The sequence below is a fragment of the Orbicella franksi genome, chromosome 9, assembly GCF_964199315.1.
Source record: "Orbicella franksi chromosome 9, jaOrbFran1.1, whole genome shotgun sequence".
In the NCBI taxonomy this organism is placed as follows: domain Eukaryota; kingdom Metazoa; phylum Cnidaria; class Anthozoa; order Scleractinia; family Merulinidae; genus Orbicella; species Orbicella franksi.
The window spans coordinates 7,208,259-7,231,922 of record NC_138153.1 but is presented as its reverse complement, the minus strand read 5'-3'; the positions used below and the strand labels follow the sequence as shown (position 1 = coordinate 7,231,922).

General features: G+C 38.9%; 1 pseudogene; it reads left to right on the top strand.

The window, feature by feature from the left end:
• Positions 1-1,448: 1,448 nt before the first annotated feature.
• On the top strand, positions 1,449-21,745 carry LOC145497512 (uncharacterized; annotated as a pseudogene).
• Positions 21,746-23,664: the final 1,919 nt, after the last annotated feature.

Genomic DNA, 23,664 nt, shown 5'->3' with positions numbered 1-23,664 from the left:
CAAGGCAGCTCTTAAATATGGTGTTAATGGCAAAGAAGAGATGAAACAAAAAGTAATACTCACGAGAAAAGGCAAAGTTCTCTGCGGGACTTCAGTCCTTTGAAGTCTGGAGATTGATTTAAAGTCTATTAATGCTGCACCATTTTTTGGTAATATTTTCTTTTTGGACCAGTGTAATTCAGAAAAAAAGATGGTGCCGACAAGGAAGTACCTACAAAGTTTTTTGATTCGTTTTGTTTGCTTCCACGGAATAGCTAAAAACTTGGCAGTCTTTTCATTGGGAAGCCCACCAAATCAGTTAACTTTATTAACATTATTTTCCTATTGAATTGCATGTGCTGGGTTTAAAGAGTTTTAGACTGCGGCAGTATCTCAAACCTCAAACATTAAGACCCATCCACGTAGGTTTTAGTATAAAATGTAAAAATGCACAGCTATTATGATAGCAAGCAGTATCCAAACCTTTACACTGGGCCCGTAAAGTTTGATTACTCTAGTGAGAAAGTATTCACGCAAGTCACAGAAATATCTAAAGGTAGTAATTACCGTACTGGTGACGTAATCCTCACAAGCCAGTCACGGCTAAGTTCATGTTTGCGATAGGAATAGTTCATTCTCCTTCAGATTGCCGTAATTAGGTTCGAACTAAGCTCGTTTGAATCACTCGATACCGAAATTTAATTATATTTTAAAGTAACCGAAAAATATTCAGTATATTGCAGTTGGATCAAGGAATGCAGTGGGTCTGATCAAGCTCTTTACTTTCAGGAATTTGCCAAATGGAGATTGCTGTTCTCGTCACTGTACGTGAACAAGTGAAAGACGTGACGATTAAGTTTCTGGTTTACATGTTGTATATTGTGTACTCGCTAGCCTAAGGTGTAATGCTGGTAGACTTACTTACTTACTTAATCCTCTTCGTTCCTAAGTGGAACATAGGTCCTCAACTAGCGCGCGCCACCTAACCCTATTTTGTGCAGTGCCTTTTGCCTCATTCCACGTAACATGCTTCGCCGCCAACTCTGCCATTCTCGTGCGCCTCCAGCTGTTTTGGGGTCTCCTTCTCTTTCGCTTCCCCTGTGGCTTCCACTCTAGTGCCCTCTTGACTACGTGTCCATCTGGTTTCCTCAGTGTGTGGCCGATCCAGCCCCAAGCTCTCTGTCTTATCTCTTCCTCTATCGGTCGTTGCCCTGTTTGACTCCAAAGGTCCTTGTTGCTGATTTTTCTAGGCCACCAAATCCGCAAGATGTTCCTCAGGCTCTTATTGATAAACACTTGCAACTTCTGCTCCAATCCCTTGGTCAGCCTCCAAGTTTCAGAACCATACAAGAGCACCGCCTTCACATTTGTCCCAAAGACTCTCAGCTTGGTCTTGGTTGTTAGTGCCGTGGATCGCCATATTGGTCTCAGCATCGCAAATGCCTGTCTTGCCTTTCCAATTCGTGCCTGAATGTCCTCGTCAGTGCCTCCCTTCTTGCTTACAATGCTCCCAAGGTATGTGAACTCATCCACTTCCTCAACCCGCTTCCCAGCTACCGACACAACATCACCACGTTTGGTACCAATACGCATCAGCTTTGTCTTGGTGGCATTGATCTTCAGGCCTACCTTCGCACTTTGTACCTCCAAGGCTCGTGTCTTATCCCTCATATCCTGTATTCTGTGCGACAGTAGGGCCAGATCATCGGCAAAGTCAAGATCTTCTAATGATGTCGTAAAGGTCCACTGAATACCTCTTTTAATGCTGGTAGAACACAGAAAGAATATATCTCAAACCTAAGAAAGGGCAGAGTATTGCAAAATTTAAATTGGGTAAATAATATATTTCAGTATAGCTTTTGGCAACGGAAAACAAAATTGGTATCATTCGTCGCATCGCCGCGCTGTTAACAAATGTGAACCAGCCTGTCAGTGAAGTAAAAACCTCTCATGTATTTTTTGTCATTTCTTTAGGAATACAGAAGAAAAATCTACGTTGACAGCAAAGTTGAGACGAATCCTTGGTACGCAATCAAGTCCAACATCCGGGTTAGCGACAGAAGGAATACATGTTTTTCGTCGTAACGCGGCAAAGTGCTTACGCCAATCATAACCTGCTTCGACGGATATGACAACCAAGGTACCAGAGGAGGCGCACGCATGCAAGCAATGCGGCCAGTTCTTTAACCAGTTATCAGCTTACAAGGAGCATGAACGAACTCACACGGGAGAGAGGCCGTATAGATGCAAATATTGTACCAAGTGCTTTAGGCGCTCATCATTTTGCAAGCGACATGAACAAACTCACACAGGAGTGAAGCCGTATACATGCAAACATTGTAGAAAGTGCTTTAGTCAGTTATCAAATTGCCAGGTGCATGAACGGATTCACACAGGAGAGAAGCCGTATTCATGCAAACATTGTAAAAAGTACTTTAGTAGCTCATCATCTTGCAAGCAACATGAACGAACTCACACAGGAGAGAAGCCGTATTCATGCAAGCATTGTAAAAAGTATTTTAGTAGCTCATCAGCTTGCAAGGTGCATGAACGAATTCACACAGGAGAGAAGCCGTATTCATGCAAGCATTGTAAAAAGTATTTTAGTAGCTCATCAGCTTGCAAGGTGCATGAACGAATTCACACAGGAGAGAAGCCGTATTCATGCAAGTATTGTAAAAAGTGCTTTAGACAGTGTGGAATTTGGAAGCAACATGAACGAACCCATACAGGAGAGAAGCCGTATTCATGCAAGCATTGTAAAAGGTGTTTTTGTAGCTCATCTGCTTGCAAGCAACATGAACGAACTCACACAGGAATAAAGCCGTACACATGCAAGCATTGTAAAAAGGGCTTTGGTGGCTCATCAGATTGCGAACGACATGAACGAACTCACACAGGAGAGAAGCCATATTCATGCAAGTATTGTGAAAAATGCTTTGCCCAATTAGGAACTTGCAAGCAACATGAACGAACTCACACAGGAGAGAAGCCATATTCATGCAAGTATTGTGAAAAATGCTTTGCCCAATTAGGAACTTGCAAGCAACATGAACGAACTCACACAGGAATGAAGTCGTTTATATGCAAGCATTGTCATAAGTGCTTTAGTGACTCATCGGCCCTTGAGCGGCACGAACAAATTCACACAGGTGTTAAGAAGCCGTATAAATGGAAGCATTTCAAAAAAAGCCCTAGCCGGTCATCAATCTGGAAGGCACGTGAAGAAAGACACGCAACAAACAGTCCTTCAAAAGGCGAGCAGCATGATCAGTACTATCAACCAACAAGACACCTTCAGGATCCAGCTACAAGTCACGGTGGGGAAAATTCAAGCCAAGTTGAGCGTCTCACCTGTTGGATTTGTCAGGAGGAATTTAGTGACGAGACATGTCTCATCCAACATTACGATGATCATATGATATATCGGGATATAGGGATATAGGGCTACGTCACTGCAAGGCATACTGAGTAAATCTTTCACTTAATTTTCCTCTAGTCGTATATTTAGTCATATATTTGTATCGAGCTTACTGGAACATGTTAGTTATAGTCAAAGCAGTTTAGTCCTTGGAGGGCGCCGCTTAGTTTATTTAAGCATCAAAATATAACAGTCACAATGCCGGAAATAAAGTCGCTTTGAATTTTTCGTTTGGTCAATCGGGGCAAAACGTGAATCCCAGGGAAGCAATCTCGTATGTAACAGAGAAGCCCGTTTAATACGGACATCATTTTGGGAAATAAAAGATTTTATGATAGCAAGATAGATCTTACTATCGAAAAAATATTGTTTCAACGAGAAGTTATGGACAGAATAGTGTTTTCTTCACTAATTGGTTCAAATGTGATGGTGACAAGTCATTGTGACGATCTGTCAACACATCATTATCATGTGACTTACCTTCCTTGTTTCGACCTAGACCTAGTCTCCTTCCGCAGCTGTTTTTTGGAATGTCACACAACGCGTTTGTTTGGGGGAGCGTTGCGTGACATCCCAAAAAACGGCTGCGTGGAAGACTAGGCCAGACTACGCAACAATATTTTTTATATTTGAACGACGCACTACCAAACACAGTTCGGCTAGATACATAATATGTCTTAGTTGGTGCCTGTATTTATCCCAGTCGAACTAAACGTCGTTCGTACGAAAGCGGCAATCCTCGCAAGGGTTGTGAACGACACTCAAAAACAACCAGGCGTAGTGAGTCTATAAAAATCAATATCGGAAATCAATCGATTCAATCGATATCAATCGCCGATTGCTTTCGATTAATAACGGCAATCGATAACTCAGAAAATTGTTTTTATCGATTCCTATCAATTGGCAAAAGTCGATAACAATGGATAATTCCTTTGTTAATATAATTCCCGATAATCTATTAGTATCGATTATCGGTTTATCGATTGACTACGCCCACCCTGGGTGCCAGAGGTTTTTCTTACGCAGTTTCCGGTGTCGGTTATGTCTCTACTGTGACCCGCGCGTATGGTCCAGAAAAAACTGTATCGAACCACCTTAAATTAACAGGGTATGGTTTTTGCACCCTAGTCTTGAATTGGGTATGTTTTTTGGAAGAAGTACTTTTTCATCATTATATCGATCAAGCCTAAGACCATCAACAAAAGCCCTCCACAAATTATGTTTAAGGAAATTGTTAGGTCACAAATAGGGTATCGAATTTTTTTTGTCAGGTCATAAATAGGGTAGGGAAAATCGCAGATTTTGATCATAAGTAGGGTTAAGGTTTGAAGACCCCACCCAATTAATATTTTTCTGGGAGTATCACCCATCCTGCCCAGGATAAGACGACGTGACCTCTGTCTTGATTTCAGTGTGGCGTATTTTCTCTCTTTCTGGAATAAAGTTCTACCTCTAGCACGGGTTCGTTTATGTATGTATTCTTCTTCGCGAAACTGAGACACATTTCAGCCGACAAATCAGAAAACTGCATGCAAGTTAACTTGGATTCTCTCTTATGGTCCTTATGTAGAGCGGGGAATAGAAAGAAGAGCGAGGGGACTGGACTACGCATGCAGAGACGAGAGACTGGGCTCTAGTGTAATCCTGTAATGGCGGCGGCCTGCTTGTAATTTGCTGTGCAAGTTGTTGTCGCTGGTTTATAAAGGTAAGAGAGTCCATAAGAATGCCTTTTTGAGGTCAGGCTCATCTTAAAAATACAGAGTCACCTATTTTCATCTCACTGAATAACAAAAAATAGTTTCTGTGTTTTATGATATTCCAAGTTGAACCGAACGCCATCGCTTTTTTGATTCAAAGGACTAAAACAAGTAGTTATGAGAAATACCGTCTTTGGTTATGATTTAAGTACTATATATTTCTATATTTCTCTTTTTTCATTTACGACATTGATCAAATGTTTTGTAATTGTTTTAGTCACTTATATTTTTCCATGTTTGTCCAGTTGACCAGTATCACATTCAGATCGATTTGGTTTACGCGAATGCCACATGAAATAATTTGCTCGAATTTTGACATTAAAGTTTGGTGAAATTAAATTTATTTTTGTTGTTGAACATTCAGTGAAGGGACTTTTCCGTGATTTATATTAGTTATGATTATCCTACTTTGTTCATGTTTACCACCAAAACCTTATCAGGCCTACAAGATATTTTTAACTCATGAATTGTGATAGCGCATTCCAGATTGAATGCGTGATCAGAGTATGTAAACAGACCCTTGGTTGATCATCCATTAACTTTTAGTACTAACTCTGTTCTATTGTGGGGCATATATCTCTAGGGCAATGTGTTACATAGGCTTGGCTCAAATTATCAGCAGCTACAATCAAAGCCTTGTGGAAGTGCAGTGGCCTCTTGGTTACTGTGCTCATCTCCAGATTGAGTAGTCCAGGCTCGAGCCCTGGCGAGGGACATTGTGTTGTGTTCTTTGGCAAAACACTTTACTCTCAAAGTACCTCTCATCACCCAGGTGTATAAATGGGTACCAGCAAATTTAATGCTGGGGGTAACCCTGCAATGGACTAGCATCCCATCCAGGGGAGAATAGAAATACTCCTAGTTGCTTCATGCAGCGGAAAGCAGGATAAGCTCCGGTCTGATGGGCCACTTGGCTCGTATGCAGACTTTACCTTGCTCAAGTATCTTTCTGAACCAGACTTAATTGCTACTGAAGTAAGCAAGCCTAGAGTGAACAAATGTTGCAGCAGCAGCAGTCATAATTTGGTTATCTCATGTTGTAGATTAATCTCAATGTTTTTAAGATCACCTTTGTAGTGTCTTGGCTAGTCCCACATGTGTGTAATGTGTAAGGAGCCAATGACGTAACAGGAATTGTTTTGGTAGTTATACACACCCTATGCAAATATGGCGGACCACTCGGTCATCGCCCGGTACGAGTTGCATCAAAGTGAGGCTAGTTGGGCCTCAGCGTTCTGTTTTGACAATGCTCCCCAGAAAAGTCTTGCTTCGTCCACAATCTGGTCCAGTTTATTTCGCTATGCCTATGAGTTTTTGTGTTCCTGAATGCCACCAGAAGGGATAGAAATTGTCCACCGTTCACTTCTAAGGAAAAATAGTGGATCCATGCAATTCACTGAGACAAAGGAAGTTCAGTTCACAATTGCTGTGAGCAGTGAAGTTTGTTCGCTACATTTTCAGGTTGGAAGATTTTAGAAAATTGTTTTAATGATGAGCTCTTATGTGGTGTCTGGAGTTGTTCTAACATGATTTGCATGGCCAGTACCTTCCCCGAGGTAAAGGAAAGCTCCTCTTCAAATACATCCTCTGTCTCAAAAAAAGTTGTCTTTGTCTGCCACCACTTTATTCAGACCAAATTGCACGAAATAAATATTACGGTGGAATCACCAAGCGAATGAACTTCAACTGCCCCCTCATTGAAACCAGTGAAAACATTGAGCCAAATGACAATGACTTGGAGCAAAATACAATCAGTGACACATTTTCTGAGATCTTCTAGCCTGAAATGTTGCAAACAAACTTTTACAGTTCCCTCAGTGATCATGAACTCCTTTCCTTCGTCTGTTTTCCCCTCAGAGGCGAATGGCGAAACTAAAAAAAAAACTTTTTTTCCTGTTGAAGATTTCACTCCGTTCTGGTGGCATTCAGGAACACAAAAACTCATAGGCATAGCGAAATAAACCAGACCAGATCATTGACGCAACAAGACTTTTAACTTTTTTTTGTTTTCTTCATGTTTGTGAAAAGGTTTATTATTATTATTATTATTATTATTTTTTAATTTCTTTTGTTAATTTAAAACTGTTAACTTGGCACAGAGGCACAACTAGCCTTGCTTTGATGCAACAACCGAGTGGGCTGCTGTATTCTGAGTTTGGCAACTAAGATGTAATGTTCAATTCGAGTGTATTAAAAGTACGAGTTATTCTATTCACCTTGACTCTACAACCTTGTTGTAGCTGAACAGTGAAGCACTCTTTTGTGATGAAGACTTTAATGTTTCCAAACTTAACTGATGACTATTCTCTTCTAATCCAGCAAAAAGAACAACTTCACTGACTATTCCTCTCTAGCAAATACTTTTCTCCTCTTCTTGTTATTGTTCCATCTCAAATCCTATTGCATGGCTATTTGATAGCTATGTGCACCTCACAAACGAAAAAGGGGGTATCCACTACCAATAAGGTTTCTAGTGATTATACTTTTATAAATATTGAGGAACGATAATGCAAATCCGCTAACCATACATGTAGTTCTGACGGCAAGCTACTGCAATGTGTAAGGCTAGTAACCAAAGTGGTATTTAGGCTAACAGGAGTGCTGTTTAGCTGCTTTGTAGACTGCTAAAATGTCTTTTTCTGTAACGGTTAGAAACCAAAAAAGGAGTTGCTTTTCGATCCTCACACATGGTGATTTGCTTCTAAAGTGTTTATAATGCATGGAGATTTCCTGTTTTTTTGTAACTTCAATTTATTCGGTTTGGTAAAATGCTTATTAGTGAATTTCTTTAAAGGTAAAACACTGTTAAAGCTACAAGAGATAAAATGAATGCAAAACTGTCAGCAAAAATAATATTCAAATTACACTTTAGCGTGAATAATTATTAAGCTTGAACACTGCACTTCTTTGAGAATTTGGACTTCGGCTTCTAAAATGCCTTGAATGATAATCAATCTTGAATGAATTTTCTTAAGCATTTCGTTCATCCGGTCATCCAGCATTGAGAAGTTGGTCTTTGATACTTAGATGAAATGCATATTGTGTTTGTGTTTAAGGTAATTCCCCTGAAATAAAACTGCACATAGATTTTTGTTCAAACTTTTTCCAATGAATATTTATCATATGAGAACTTTATTATAAAATAAAAAAGGGAGGTGCCTGTGCTCGTTAAGGAGCGGTGAGGTATTGAAAATGTCCCATTTTAGCGTTTTTTAATGCTTATTAGAAGAATGCATTCCAAGTTATTGTAAACTCTTTGTGAGCCCAGACTCATGAAAACACGTCTCAAACTACAGTCAATACTTGTGTCGGACACAAATAAACTTTTTAAGTTTGATTTTGACAGACAGCTGAATCCTTGTTAAAATATTGGAACCAAATTGCTTGCCATGGCTATCAAATTGCAAAATAGAAAAGACTACAGTGCAGCTGCTATTTATTCAATTTTCAACAATAGAAATCATATCAGTCTTTTCTCACGCAAAGCTAATGATTAGTTGATTAAAATGACTGGAAAAAAATTTGGGCTGCCTGAGCTCGTTAGTGAGCTATAGCCATTTTTCAACTGACAGAACTCAATATCAAGGCAAATCCGCCATGTTTTCAATGTGTGCTTGCACGAACGCATGCTAATGACACCATAAATTATGCGCCGTAAGGATGTGCAATGCAGTACTGGGGAATTACCTGAAATGTAGATTTGTTTGTTTTGTTCAATTTTAATTCAGATTGATGAAATATGTATTGATGAATTTCTTTTGTGTTGAATAAATGATTAGTATTTTATGGGAGCTCCGCATTTAGACTTGGGTAAATCTTTATATTAATATTAACCCCTTACCAATCAAATGCAAGGTCTGTACTGGGGAATATTGACCCGAGGTCGTGGCAGTACAGACTGAGTGCAGGGCTGTTCATGCAAAAACAACCAAGGGACACTATTCCCCAATATAGCTTGGGGAAGCCAGTTTAGCAAGTAGTTTATTGTAATTATGGCACTAGTTTTAGGTGCAGATTTTGAATTTGACATGGCTTTGAATAACAAAAGATACACAGCTTATGACCATTTCCATGGAAATGCTGTGTATGGCAAAATCCCAACTAAGGAAGAGCCAATCAGAATGTTCTGATTCACCATATAACAATTATTATTAGTTGTAGATGTGGTGTATTTTTATGGAAAATAGATGTAGGGGAGATGCTAGGCCAGAACAAAAATAGGGTGGGTGCCATGGGTCATCAGTTTGTGTTTAACTTTATTTGTCTTTTTGATATCACATTCTAGAAATTTGGTTAAACAAATTATCTACAAATAAATGGAAATCACTGCTGAAAATTGGTTTTCATGCATTTGAAATATCATATACCCTGTTCAAATATGGATACCCCTTTCTAGATCAAGGGTACCAAAATCACACCCCCCTTAGATGGTACATACCAGTATAGGTATTTCATGACAGCACACCTCCATCTAGGGGCTATCCAGCTATTGTAGAACTTGCAAACTAGATTACAGAAGTTATTATTTGACTGAGAAAATTACCTTATTATGATTGGCTGAGAGCAGGCCAAATTATTGTTGAATTTTAATTTGCATTGCAGCGCAAATTAATGTAGCTACTTTTGGTTTGTTATTTTGTTGAGTTATTCCAGTTCCCGGTATATTAATTTTTATTTTGACATATACTGTTCATAATTGTATTATGCTAAAACACTATGTGCATGTCATTGAAGAACTGAGGACAAATGATCCTTTACCAACAAACCAAAAATGTAAAAATATTTATGAAACTGATCACCTGAGATTGCCTGAGAATCTAGATATTGTTAAGAGTTAATTTTATTTAAAGGATGGAAATCAAAGAAAAAATAATTATATGCGTACTGGTAATTTCATTCACCTTTTGTATTCATGAGTTTGCTCATACATGTAGCGCACTTTCATTAAGGACAGAATGGAACAACACGTGTGGCTATTAGTTTAAAGCCTATTAATGCTGCCTAATTCTCTTAGTAGTAGCTTGTTCTTGAGCCGGTGTAATTCACTAAAAAGATGATGATTATTATTTATTGAACTGCATGGGCTCACACTACCTAGAAGTAAGCTTGTACACACATACAAGGGGATTTAAATAAACCAAAATAAATTTCAAAACTCTCACACAGGTCAGGTACTCAAACCACTGAGATACATGTTAGTGGACTAGCGTGAAGTCCTCGTTAAAGAAATATTGGTCGAGTTCTTTTTTCTTGCAGGGTTATGGACCGATACTATTATACTGACAAGTTGCCCTCAAAAGCTTCCTTACAAGACAGTCATGGCAAGCTCGTGTTTGCGTTGGGAATTATTCATTCACCTTAAGATTTACGCCAATAGGTCCTGACTGAGCTTGCTTGAATGGCTCAAAAAGTAAAATTTATTCATCAGTATTCAGTAAATTACAGTTAGATCGGTGACTGTAACTGATCTACTCCAGCACTTATCCTAAAAGAATTTCCCAGATGTAGATTGTTGTTCCAGTCTCGGCACAGTTAGTGAATGCTGTAATGATGAATTTTTCCGCATGGCTGTGCTCTGAACACGACTTGTGAACCGGGTTCCCACCTACATGTATCTGCCCGATCAATAACAAAGCTATATATTTTTTTGTCGTTTTGTTAGGAATACAGCAGAAACATCTATCTTCGCAGCAAACTTGACGAGACTCGTGTTTTATTGAGCAGTTATCAGCTTACACGCACCATGAACAAACACGCAGTAGAGAAGTCATATACATGCAAGCATTGTAATAAATGCTTTAGCGACCGTTCATCTCATAGGCAACATGAACGAATTCACACTGGAGAGAAGCCGTACCAATGCATTCATTGTGGAAAGTGCTTTAGTCGCTCATCAAATCGCAGGAGACATGAACAAACTCACACAGGACTGAAGCCGTTTACATGCAAGCATTGCAATAAGGGCTTTGGCCGCTCATCAGATTGCAAGCGACATGAACGAACTCACACAGGAGAGAAACCGTATTCATGCAAGCATTGTGAGAAAGGCTTTAACCAATTAGGAAATTGCAAGGAACATGAACGTCTTCACACAGGAGTGAAGCCATATTCATGCAAGCATTGTAACAAGTGCTTTAGCCAATTAGTGAGTTGCAAAGAACATGAACGAACTCACACAGGAGAGAAGCCATATACATGCAAGCATTGTAATAAGTCCTTTAGCCAATTAGCAACTTGCAAGCAACATGAGAGAACTCACACAGGAGTAAAGCCGTATACATGCAAGCATTGCAATAAGTGCTTTGGCCAATTAGCAACCTGCAAGCAACATGAACGAACCCACACAGGAGAGAAGCCGTATACATGCAAGCATTGTAACAAGTGCTTTAGTCGGTTATCAAACTGGAAGAAACATGAAGAAAGACACGCAAGAGTTGCTTCTTTAAAACTCAAGGAGCATGATCAGTGCCTTCAGCAACCTCAGGAGCCAGCTGCAGCTCACGGTGGCGAAAAGTCAGATATGTTGTTGTCTTTGACTGCAGAAAGTTCAAGCCATGTTGAAAGCTTCACTTGTTGGGTTTATCAGGAGGAAGTCACTAGTGACACGTGTATCGTTTAACATTACGATGATCAAATGAGATAAAAACGACGCGTTTACCTCATTCTAAGGTATAAATCTCGCTCTTTATTTTACTGTTTTCCTATTTTTTGTGTACAACATGTTTCATAGAGTCACCAGGGAAAAATGTGAATCCTAGGGAAGCAGTCTCGTATGTTACGGTGGAACCCGCTTAATACGGACACTAACGCTGCGCGCAAAAGTGTCGTTATTATCCGGGTGTCCTCATTAACGGAGATCACAGAATAAACGTCAAGAATACATGTTTTATCGAAACCGGCACAGACTAAAGCATTCAATCTCTAAGTATCGCTTTTAGCTCGGGTGATTTTTAAATTAGCTTGATGTAAATACCTTTCTTTTTTTTCTTTTTAAGCTTTATAATGTTGTACATTACTTAATTTCAATCGTGGAACACCTGGAAACTAGCGAACAGCTAAGTGTGTACTTGTCCACGTTAAATAAAGTATGTCTATGTCTATATCTAAGTATTCGAACGATGTTTGAACTAGATCTCTTACCTGTAGAAGAAGCCTTACGCTCATTCAAACGTGTTAATGTTTGGCACTAAAAAAAATTTGATTTCTTTTATACCACTGCATACTCGACACCGTAATTATTGATGTAACTTTGGTAGTTTTGTAAACAAGCGTCAGTCTATAGGAACGACTTGCTGAGTGCAATTAGTAACTATTGACTTGTATTTCACATTGCTGTAACGTTGAATTATTGTAGAAAGATTTTTACAGGCCAGAAGGTCCGAAGAAAACTTCGTGAGTAAGGTTGCGCTAAAGTTTAGTTTGTACTTTTACGATGGCTTGAAATGTTTTGTTAGAATGTTAATGAAAGTTTCGTTTATTCCTGGTTTAGCACGACTACCATAACTGATTCGATTTAGCGCCTTTGAACGTGAGTTTGTTGACAAGCTCCTGTTTTCCAATTGGCGTGTTAGTGTCAACAGAATAGATAGTGGGTAGCGTAGCCAATCAGAGAATGGCATTCGTGATACAGAGAACGCTAGTAGATTTATACTGACACTGTTACATACCGTTTATTTATGCAGGGTAACTTTATAAAGTTCAACTAGAAGTATGGAATTGACGGTCCACATTGTCCACATTCATTCACACACATTCATTTTAGTATTACAGTCATTCTACAGACGCATCATTCATCCTTGTTTACACTGAACACGCCCAGGCGAAAGAAGTCTGAAGTCGACCCCAAACAACTCTGCAGAGGTCAATTGAAACGTTTTCCTTGGTGTCTCGGTTTTGTTTCTTGTTTGGTGAAATTATATGAAAATTAAACCGAGCACCAAGCGATCGTTGACTCGCCCCAGCCGCCTTCTTACAGCAACCCCCAGAAATCTCGAGTTGAGTATTGGAAGGGGTCAAAGTAATTTAAGTATTATGCTACCGTGCTGACGCGGCTACGTGGCTACGCAGTTACGCGGCTTCACTGTACCTTATCTTAGTAGCCGCGTAGCCAGGTGGCTACTTGGCTACTTGGCTGCATTTGGAGTGGACGGGTATTCTACAGTTAAGCCCGTGTTTTGTTTTGCATAGTGTATTGACCTGCCTGAGAAAGGAGAGCGCAAATGGACGGTACCGCAATATTCGTGAAGGACCTTCTTCTACCGAATACCGTCAGCCAAAAGGATGAAAAAACCGTATACCGCCGGGCTCTATCATACCGCGATACCGCACGTCAAGATTTAAATTACCGAAATACCGCATGAAAAAATCTCAATACCGCAATACCGTAAACCCCAATGTCCCCCTCAGAAATGGCCCACACACCTAGCCCATCCTTGTTTCCATCTGCCTGGATGGACAAATAAAATTCAGGTCCCATCCGCCCGGTCCGCCACTGTGTTTTTAAGAAACGAGAATGTGTCTCTGGAACTTATCAAAAACACTTTTTCTTCGCCGCGCCGGCACTCGTTTCGTTCAAGTCATTCACACCTCTAGCCTCCTACGCAGACGCTAATTTGGCTCGTCACGCAATCTTTCTCCTTCCTTCGTGGGGGAGGAAGATTGCGTGACGCACCCGTCTGGAAAATCGGGAGACTGGGCTCCAGTGTAATTAGTGAAATGGCGTCCATCGTGTGATTTGCTGTGCAAGTTGTTGTCGCTGCTTTTTCAAGGTAAGAGAGTTTATAAGAATGCCTCATTGAAGCCAGGCTAATCTTACAAAAAACAGGGTCACCTCATTTCATCGCATCATAATATAGCTAATACCACAGACGGTAAATCGTGCTTGTATTAAGGCCGTTTGCGTCCAAAATGTCCTAGCTTGTTCTCACGTACAGAACTGTAATTATAAAGCTTGCCAAATGATGTAGTAAGGTAGAGATCAACTTTTGCCAAGAAGGTCAAGAAGTAAAAACGAAAAAAAAAAAAAAATCGAAGAGAGATTCGAGGAAGAATACTTATTAGTCTTGCTCGTCCACGTTCGACGAAACTTCACTCGGACAAAAGCAAAACAGGCGAAATATTTGTAACTTTTCACGTACAGATTTTCTCGGAATTTTATTTTTAGATGGAAAAATCAGAAAAGGAAGTGATCTACTCCAGTAGTAGAAATAAACTGTTGTTGTTGTCTATGAAAAGAAAAGAGGGGGTCTGATCACCGACCATTTAATTAAGCCAGTATATTGCAGGTGAAGTCAGCAAATACCTGATGTCAAGCCCTATTCTTGCTTATATTTCTTTTGTAGTATGTGCGCTTGATTTATTACATACAATAAAAACCGGTTTGTGAGAGCCTAGTGGTTTAAGAACCTGCTGGCAGAAATTTTCCATTTTAATACCCAAAATATAAGAACCTGTTTAGCCAACCAAGATCAAGCAGGTTCTTAAATTTGGGTTACTTTTAATTATGATAAACATTTTAACCGAGGAGTGTGACTTTAAGGTTTCAAATTTGTGTTTTCAGGAGAATATATAATACAGTTGTGAATAATTACTTTATATTCAAGGACCAAACCCAAGTTTAGTAATCAACAACTATATCTCCTTCATAAGAGTTAAGATCCTAATTAGTACTAATTAAGAACCTACTTAGCCTAAATTGCCAATAACTACTCAAAGTACAAGACACCCATGGTTTTACCAGATTTCTAAAAATGTAGGTTCTTGCACGCTGGTTTTTACTGTAGTGTGACATTGTGACATGAATTGCATGCGCAGTAAGGATACACAGTAACAATGGGGGCAAATGTTCTTAAGTTGCACTTAAGGTCCCTGTAGTCTGTCATCGTGTTTTACCATTGTGATTGAAAGGACTAAAAGTAGTAGTTATGAAAAATCAAAGAAGAATGATTGTCTTTGGCTCTGATTATTCAAATGGTTTGAAATGGTTTCTGTAATTTTTTTCTTCCTCAGTCCATTTGACAAGTACTACTACATATTCACTGTTTGCACAGACGTTTAGATTCGTTTTACTTGATTGTCATTATTTGATTGCTTTGTGGCACTAATTTAAAGTGAAAATGTGGTTTTGTTGATCTTGTTGTAGTTGAACATAATTTCAGTGAAGTGACTTTGTAGTGAATTACTGTGAGAAAATAGTTTACACTACTTAAGCATAGTCAATAATTAATCTAGGTGTTTCAAAAATAAAAACAGTTAATGTTTTGCCTCTTCAGTTTCACAACTACACCGTAATAAGGACACTTGTATAATATGCAGAGACACATTTGGGCTGAAGATAAATTTAATCACTAAAAGGTGATATAATAACCCATTTTACAGTTCTGTGCGTACTGATCATGATCTGGCTTTAGCACAGAAATGAGGCTGAGGTGACTTTGTTATGAATTGATGTAAACCTTTCTTCTTTTCAGATGTAAATTATCAGTATCCTGTTATCATGCCAACTATTTCGTAATGTGTATCATTACAAGGGGGTGTGTTTAAAACATAAAAAGGTAAAATGACTAAAGGTTGCTATGGTTAGCCTAAATAACACTCCAGTTAACCTAAAATTGATATTGCCCTGGTTAGTCTAAATAGCACTCCAGTCAACCTAAACATTTATTTATTTTATTTTATTTTTATTTGCCATAAAAAAGATACAAAGAAATTACAATGATTAGTATGCACAAAAATAAAAATAAAAAAATGGTGAGGGAAACTAATAAAAACCACAGCCCTGGCAGGGGTTGTAAACTTAGGTTCCTTCCCCAAAAAATACAAGATTACTAAAACTATATTGCCCTGGCTAACCTAAATAGCTCTCAGGGTAGCCTAAATTAAATATCACTGACTTTAAGGTGGTCAGCTCCCAATAATTATAAGGGTTAACCATATCTCACAACAACAACAACAACAACAACAACAACAGCCATTTTATTTTGCATAATACATAGAATATCATTCAGCAAAAGAATACATTAAACTTAATAAGCAAAAAAACTACTCAAAATAGTAAAAACTAAGCGAGCCTGATCCCAGTCAGGACTGGAACCCAGACTGCTTGAGCCAGTGTCCAGCACACTTGTCATTAGAGCACTGCACCTTATACATTTACAAAAGTGTTGCCAAAAAAATGCTCAAAAAGTAAGTTGTATAATCATTGCAAAATATAATGAGAAAAACCTTGAAATGCTGGGGGGAAAAAACAAGATATAAAAAAATAAAATAAACTATGTTATAAGATACGTGAAAATGATATGTAGATCAAATGTTAGATCTTTGGATCTCAAATTTGGAGCACAGTAAACTGAAATAATGTTCATGATTACGCTTTATGAGTGCAATTTTGTATTTTTGTTTGCATCATTTGTAGCCGAGTTATAAGCAGCTACATGTATGTGCAACTGTTTCTTACATTCTCTGTAATTAAATAAATCACAAGGATGATGCATGTAGGAATATCCAGTAATTTATAATGTATGGAGCAAGAGATACTTGGTCAACTTTTATAAATTATTAGTACCTTGCTCTCATTGGTTTATAGGTGTGTTTAGATGAAAGTATGCAAACCTCACTTTTCGAGAAATATTTTATAAAAGGAGTGCATGTTTACATAGCTCACACTCATAGGGTTGGAAGAATTCTTGAAAGTTATTCAGACCCTGGACTACATCTTGGGTTTACATAACTGCCTTGAATTCTCCCAACCCCGCCTCCCCCCCCCCCCCCCCCCCGTGTTTAGATGAGGCTATGTAAACACAGACAAAAATCTTCTATTGCTTAAGTTCTTTGGGAAAAAAAAATCGGTAGAAATAACTGCAGAAAGCACTGTGTTTCGTGGCTGTTGACCGATATATTAGGGTTTGTTAAGACTGAGTATTACTCAGTGTTATTCTCAAATAGACACACAGCCATAATGTCTGCAATAGGACCAATAGGCATGCGGGTTTTTAAAGTAAGTGATAAATATGTTCAATATTTTGTCATTAGCAATCAAAATCCCTTGATAACTAATGACAGGGCTTTAAGTGTGCTAGGGAGCAGTATTTCAAAACTTTGGCATTAAAACCCATTCATTTGGCTTTTAACGTAAGATTTTAAAAACGTTATAGTATAATAACAAGTAGCCTTTACAAGCTTTAAACCGACCTGTGAAACTTTTATTACTTTCGTTAAATTGTAGTCACGCGAGTCACAGAAATATCTGATAGTGGTAATTACCCTACCAGCGGCGCAATCCTCACCTCAAGAGTATTTTATGCTCCTTCAGATTTCAGATTTCCAATATCAAACCGTAGTAAAACCAAAGTAATTGCCTGATTACTTTCGATTTCATTTCAAAACCACTCTATTTATATGATACTTTTGTCTGATTTTGATAGGTATATGGCAGCACAGTTGACAAGATGCCTTGAAAGGAAAGCAAGTCCAACATTAGGGTTAGCGACGAACAGAAGGATTGTTTTTCGACGTAAAGCGACATTATGTTTCAGCTAATCATAGCCTGCTTTGATGAATATGGCGACAGAGGTACCAGAGAAGACACACGAATGCAAGCGTTGTGGCCAGTTATTTGACCAGTTATCACCTTACAAGGAACATGAACGAACTCACCCAGAAGAGAAGCCGTATACATGCAAGCATTGTAAAAAGAGCTTTCGCCGCTCACTAGATTGCAAACGACATGAACGAACTCACACAGGAGAGAAGCCATATACATGCAAACATTGTGATAAATGCTTTAGCGACCCATCAGCTTGCAAGCAACATGAACGAACCCACACAGGAGTGAAGCCGTATTCATGCAAGCATTGTAATAAGTGCTTTAGTCGGTCATCAGCTCGCAAGGATCATGAACGAACTCACACAGGAGAGAAGCCTTATTCATGCAAGCATTGTAAAAAGAACTTTCGCCGCTCACTAGATTGCAAGGTGCATGAACGAACTCACACAGGAGAGAAGCCATATACATGCAAACATTGTGATAAACGCTTTAGCGACCCATCAGCTTGGAAGCAACATGAACGAATCCACACAGGAGTGAAGCCGTATTTTTGCAAGCATTGTAACAAGTGCTTTAGTCGGTCACCAGCTTGTAAGGAACATGAACGAACTCACACAGAGGAGTGAAGCCGTATTCATGCAAGCATTGTCAAAAGTGTTTTAGTCACACATCAGCTCGCAAGGAAAATTAACAGGAGACAAGCCGTATTCACTCCACAGACCGCGTTCGTACTGAACAAGAACGAAAACTTACAAGACTTCAACGCAGTAAAGACAAAAAACGACCGAAAACTGACGATAACTGGGTCAGGAATATTTCTTCCCGACCCTTAGACAAAACCGAGACTCACGTACTGTCCTACGGACTAAAACACTCAGTGACGCCTAAACGGATACCGACAGAGTCTATTGTATCTAGTGTTGAGGCGGTTCTGTCTCGTCAGCGAGACTTGTCAGCATCTGCCAAGGATAACATCAGAAGCAGAATTGCTTCCAGGGTAGAATCAGCCTCTGTACCTGACAACAACTTGACCGACAAGCACTGAAACGACTGAAAAACGACAACAACCTTGTTATACTACCAGCCGACAAAGGACGTGTCACTGAACTTCTTGAGATAAGAGCACTTGAACTTCTTGGGATAAAAAGTGTGCTACTTCAATTTTTTTCGGGCTATCTGGCGAATAGACGGCAGTATGTTCAGTTGATGAATACTGTTTCCTCGACACAAACAGTAACTTGTGGAATCCCACAAGGCAGTTCGCTCAGACCAATCCTATTCCTAATTTACATTAATGAGATACCATACTGTTCTGATACTTTGAAATTTCGGATATTTGCTGATGATACAAACGTATTTGCCAGTACACGTGATCTTAACGCTCTTGAGCAACTAATGAATTCTGAATTGAAAAAAGTAAAAGTTTGGTGCGACATTAATAAATTGTCAATCAATTTTTGAAAAACTAACTTTATGATCATTAAATCTCGACAGAAAATAGACTCTGAAGGTAATATCAAAATTGAAAATGAAGATGGTACGTTTCATTTACTGGAACGTAAAGATCAAATCAAATACCTTGGCGTATTGCTCGATGAAACAGTATCCTTCAAACATCATATATCCTATGTGTGCCCTAGAATCTCAAGAAATAATGGTATACTAGCTAAACTTAGACACTTCTTAACTCTTTCACAAATGAAACAACTCTATTGTAGTATCATCTTTCCTTACATTTCATACGCCATCTTTGCATGGGGAAGTGCGTATAAAACCCACATCGATAAAGTACAATCTAAACAAAATCATTCCATCAGGCTTATATTCTTTGCAAGAACTTTTGGTGAACAGACCGAAAGTGCACTCCTCTTGCTAAACTTATTAGATGTTCTCACAGTAACTAATGTTTATAGACTACAAGCTCTGAAATTCACGCATTCTTGGCACAAAGGCCTACTACCAAGCTTGTTTCATGATTTCTTTCGATACGCCAGTGAAGTACATGGATACCACACCAGATATGCATCTAGACAAAATCTATACATATCTAAAGTGGGTACCGATTCTGGTGAACAAACAATTGTTTATACAGCGACTATTCTCTGGGACAATATCCTTACTCATCTTGAAGATCTCAATACCTTCAACTTCTTGAAACATCTGAAACTTTATTTACTGTCTGAACAACATTCTGAAAACAAGTAATATTTCTATATGCTCTTTTTTTCCAATTTTATGTACATATCTCATTCTCTTTTCATAGCTTTTTTTGTCTTAAATCTCCATAGATACATAATACCTGGAGGCTGACTAGAAAACCCTTGGTTACTTCAGTCTCCTGACTCATATACTACATAGAGGATATTGCATGCCCGCTCGTGGATACGAATTTTTTCTTCGAGTGTTGCTTGGCACTGTTCACATAGTCAATTGATTGTTACATTAATACGATCACCGAAGGGATACTCAAAATTCAGCGCCATTTGACAGTTTTAAATATAACATAAACAAGACCAGTCCAAGCTTTGGCTTATTACAATGCAAAAAGATTGTTACAATATTTCGGCTCTATTACACCCGGGATTACAAAGCCATAGTTATAGAGTTAGATCAAAACAAGTAGACAGCTGATTTACCAAGGCTAATCAAGGCTAATTAGGCGTATAAACAAGCAATGACGCAACATGATGTAATCAAAGTTTCACCAAACAGATCAAAGACCCCGGGGAAAACTCCCATTTAAGAAGGACGGGATTGCTCGTCGTACCTTTAAGGGCCCATTAACCGATCTTTTCGAGCCGTTGCTAAGGAAGATTTATTCTCAGATAACCTCATCATTTTGTTTAGTTCAGAGTTATTTCATGTGTTTTAACTTTTTGATGATCAGTAACACCAGTGATGACGTCATCAGGCCACGTCCATGGTCATGTGACTAATACTGAAAAAAACGCAAAGGCTCCCAGGAAAATTACTTTATCGGGATTTTTTTCATTGATTTAATATTTTAATTTAAATCCTCATTACGCTATGCATAGATTTTGTTTCATTTTTAAAAGGTCAGATTTTGAGAGAATTTCAAAATATTAAAAAAATCGTTATTTTCTGAAAAAAGCATGATTTTGAAAAAAGAACGCATAGCTATCTTTCCAACGTTGGCTTTAATCGAAATCCGTCGAAAAAGGCTGGATTTAATGAAAAACCGCGTTTCCTTTAGCATTTAAAGAAACCGGAAGTGCGCCCGATATATATCGGAAAAACCCTATCAGCGCGTGAGCAATTTACACTACCAGCGCACTTCGGTAAGATCAAACAAAGCCACGAGGAGTTAGTTTTTCTCTTTCCTTGTACTTTTTTTACTTTGCATTTTGCGAAACACAAAGAAAAACATCTAAAATGTAAGCGAATTTGCAAGTTATTGAGTTGTTTTTATTTTCCGCGCTCAGGCTGACGTAAGTAACCGGAAGTGAAATTTCACCTCCTTAGCAACGCACGCGAACGCGCGCATAAATCGGTTAATGGGCCCTTAAGGGGTTGAAAACGCGGTTGTGGTACCTCTTAGGGAGTTCAGCCTCAAAGATTCACAGCGGGAGCTTTTGCATTACCTTTTAGGGTATTAAGCCGAAACAAACATGACATACCCTAATTCGTTGTTTTATAATTGGTACCTCTTAGGGGTGAAAAACATTTCAGGCCACGCCCTCAAGATAGGATCTTGGTACGTCGTAGGGGTTCTTTTCAAAACTTCCGACGGACACCCCCGCCCCTTATATATATGGGATTCCTCCCCGTGCAAAGACCATCAAAGAAGAGACGTTCAGTCGATATTAACTGGATTTCCGTATTACGGGAGGACACACATTAAACCATGATCGAGAATACGTGTTTTACCGATACCGACACAGACTAAGGTATAGTATATAATTTCCAAGTATCCGAAACATGATGCAACACGGTTTTTCTTGAAAACAAGGTTGCGTATTTGGAATTTGAATCTGTGGAACACATGATTATCAGAAACATTTTGTGCTAGTCTGCCACATCGCAACCCACCTTACATACTGCTGGAACGCCTGAAATTTGAATTGACCAATCAGGACTCAGCAGGCGGGAAAAACTGAACTGTCTTAGCGTCAAAAGGCATTAGGACTGGGCATCTTTTCTCACTGGAGACGACATTAAATATCATGCACGAAAATGGATTTACAACTCCAAAAACCATATTAGTTTACAAAAACTGAAAAAAATTACAGACTTTGAGTCTCCAAACTTTTAACTGGGCGGCGAAAACGCGAGCTTAGGGCGACTCGATCGTCGTTTATTTTGACAAATGGGCTCCTGATCTTGAACAAAAATACTATTCTTAGTCAGATTAAACCCAAAATTCTCGAGCTAAGTATTAGAAGAGGCCAATGCAACATTGGCATTGTCTATATTTTTGTTAGCTGCAAAGAAAAAGACATTATCTTCGGGTTTCGTTCGGTCTCGTGACTCCCACTCGTACTGCGGGCGCAGCCACCGTGTGACCCACCGATGGATCGAGAGACTGGGCTTTAGTGAAATATCTGTAATGGCGGCCTTCGTGTGATTCGTTGTCGAAGCTGGTTTTTAAGGTAAGAGCGTCTATAAAAATGCCTTTTTATGTCTAAGTAAGCTAAAGAATACAGTACACGGCAAGATTTCCGTATAACCCCATACATTTATTATGCATACACAGTTCTTTGTTTAACTAAACAATAGCGAAAACAATAGCGCTCCTTTGAGACTTATCTGATTTGAATAACTCTAAATTTTACCATTTTTTTGCAACGTGTCGCATACTTTTAGACTTTGATTTTTTTTCGAATTTTCTATCTAAAATACGCAAAAACGGAACGATTTTTTTGGAGACTTAGAATAATTTTTCGAGTTTTAGGTCTAAATTACGGAAAACCGAAACGAAATATCAAAATTTTGGGGGCATTTACCGTATTTTTAAACTGAGCGTAGGCTTAAAACTGTTTCAAATAATAGCGATTTAGACCTATTCGCTAGTTTAAAAAAGCTTAAAAATACTGTTTTAGGCCTGCTTGCGGTTAGCTATAATCTGTTGCGCGGGTTAGCGACTATTATACTAATTTTGTAAATGTAAACAAAGTGAAATAAAATTCTAGCTTACCTGTCGCGTCTCTCCGCGTTTTTTTGCCCTCGATTTCCTTCCTCAAATTCAGACCCATGCGATGGAGCTGTGTATTTTGTTTCTTTCCTCCATGAAGTGGCGATCAGATCACAAACAGTGCATACAGTGGTACGAGGAACAATTTAAGCATCTTTGCTCAATTCGTATAAGTCGGCGATATGCTTGATAATGTTTCCAAAAGGATCATCTCCGTAGTGCTGACACCACAACCATTCCTGTAGATAGCTTTCGAAGAGATCTTTGGATGTTCCTGTACGAGGCATGCTTCGTTTGACTCCCCACCATGTATTTTCAATGCGCTGGGTGTGCGCACTTGTGTCTGGGTCTACAAAGTTTAGACTGTGGTTGACTGTCAGAAACAATTGGGAGACAGAAAGAAATCATCCCCCCCTCCTTTTATTCACCAGGGACCCACACATGCGATGCACGTTTTCGTGCAGCATGCAACATGTGTTAAACACATGAATAAGTAAATGTAATGTTAACTTTTTGGAATCTGAATGAGTCAATTAAAATAAAAATTATTTTTGGAGGGGTAATTCTCAACTGAACCTCATAGTGTAGTGGTATAGAAGAGAGACTGGTAAGCGAGAGGTGTGCGAAAGGTAAGTGGCTCGAGACTTGATGAGGTACAAGAAAAAAAAGGAAAAAATCTGTAACGAGCCTGGGTAACATGGAGAAGAAAAAGGGGGAAGAATGGAGCTAGGGGAAGAAAAGAATTGGTGAAAAGACAACGCGCGATAGCGTGCCACAGCGCACAATCAAATCCTCTTTTATTCACACAGTA